This window comes from Orycteropus afer, unplaced genomic scaffold, assembly GCF_000298275.1.
Source record: "Orycteropus afer afer isolate SDZICR_OR568_19922 unplaced genomic scaffold, OryAfe1.0 scaffold00019, whole genome shotgun sequence".
NCBI classification, from domain to species: domain Eukaryota; kingdom Metazoa; phylum Chordata; class Mammalia; order Tubulidentata; family Orycteropodidae; genus Orycteropus; species Orycteropus afer.
The window spans coordinates 9,778,320-9,780,551 of NW_006921606.1; positions in this window are offsets into that span (position 1 = coordinate 9,778,320).

The window sequence follows — 2,232 nt, forward strand, 5'->3', positions numbered from 1 at the left end:
TCAATTGATATGATCATGTGGTTCTTCTCCTTTGTTTTATTTATGTGGTGGATGACATTGATTGTTTTTCTAATGATGAACCATCCTTGCACACCTGATATGAACTCCACTTGGTCATAATGAATGATTTTCTTGATATGTTGTTGAAATCTATCAGCTAGGATTTTGATGAAGATTTTTGTATCTATATTCATGAGGGATATTTGTCTGTAGTTTTTCTTTTGATTCATGTTCTTGATGGGTTTTGGTATCAAGATTATGCTTGCTTCATAAAATGAGTTAGGGAGGATTCCTCCCTTTTCTATTTTTTGGAATAGTTTGAGTAGGATTGGTATCAGTTCTTCTCTGAATGTTTTGTAGAATTCTCCGGTGAAACTATCTGGGCTAGGACCTTTTTTAATTGGTAATTTTGTGATGACCTGTTCAATTTCTTCTTTTGTGATGGGCTTGTTCAATTTTTCCACATCAATCTGTGTTAGTTTAGGTTAAGTGGTGTGTTTCTAGAAATCTGTCAATTTCCTTCAAATTTTCAAATTTGTTGGAGTACAGTTCTTCATAGTATCCTGATATTACCCTTTTTATTTCAGTTGGTTCTGTTGTGATGTCACCCATAGCATTTCTTATTCATGTTATTTGTATCCTCTTCCTCTTTTACTTTGTTAAATTTGCCAGTGGTTTGTCAATTTTATTGCTCTTTTAAAAAAAACAAACTTCTGGCCTTGTTGATTTTTTCTATTGCCCTTCTATTTTCTGTTTCATTAATTTCTGCTCAAATCTTTATTATTCCTTTCTTCTGGTGACTGTAGGCTTTTCTTGCTGTTCTTTTTCTAATCGTTGGAGATGATGGTTTAAAGTGTTGATTTTGGCTCGCTCTTCTTTTTTGATGTGTGAATTTATTGCTATAAATTGACCTCTGATCACTGCTTTTGCTGTGTCCCCAAAATTTTGGTATCTTGCGTTCTCATTCTCGTTTGATTCAAGGAATTTTTGAATTTCAATTTTTATTTCTTCTCTTACCCAGTCTTCCTCAAGGATGGTGTTGTTCAGTTTCCATGTGTTTATTTCTATTGATTTTCTTATTGTTGATTTCTAATTTGATAGCATTATGATCTGAGAAGATGTTTTGCAGTATTTCAATGGTTTTATATTTATGAAGGCTTGCTTTATGGCCTAACATATGGTCTATCATGGAAAAAGTTCCATGTGCCCTGGAGAAGAATGTATATTGTGCTGCTGTTGGATGAAGTGCTGTGTAGATATCTAGAAGGCCAAGTTGGTGGATTGTATTGTTTAGTTTTTCTGCATCTTTGTTGAGTTTCTTTCCAGGTATTCTATATGTCAATGAAAGTGGTGTATTAAAGTCTCCCATTATGACTGTGGAGTCATATATTTGGCTTTTCAACTCTGTTAAAATCTGATTTATGTATATTGAGGTTCTTTCATTGGGTCCATATATATTTATTATGGTTATAGCTTCATGTTCAATTGATCCTTTAATCATTATACTATGTCCTTCCTTGTCTCATATTGTGGTTTTTGTCTTAAAATCAATTTGATCAGAAATTAATATTGCCATTCCTGCTCTCTTACAGGGAGCTCTGGTAGCATAGTGCCTATGGCACTTGAATGCTAACCAGAAGGCTGGCAGTTCAAACCCACCAGCCACTCCTCAGAAGGAAGTTTGTGCAATTTATTTCCATAGTGATACCCCTCAGGAACTGAAGGAGGGGTTGCTATGAGTCGGGTTGGACTGGATGGCACATAATAACAACAATAACAAGCTCTCTTACAGTTGCCATTTGCTTGATAAATCTTTTTCCAACCTTTTATTTTTAGTCTATTTTTCTCTTTATCTCTAAGATGTGTCTCTTGTAAGCAGCATTTTGATGGGTTTTGTTTTCTTATCCAGTCTGCAACTCTCTGTCTCTTGAGTGGTGCATTTAATCCGTTAACATTCAGTGTAATTATTGACACATATGAATTTGTTGCTGTCATTTTGTTATGTGTTTTTTCATGGTGGCCCTGGTTTCTTTGTTCCATATTATTTTCTGTGCTGAGAGCATTTTGTTTATGAATCTGTTATCATTTCCTTTGTTGCTGTTGTTTTAGTATATGCTGAATATTTGTGCTTGTCTTCTTTTTGATTGTGATGTGAAGGTTTATCATTTTTCTTTGAGGTTACCCTATGATTTATAATTTTATCCCCAAGTTTAGAATAGTCTTTTCTATCTT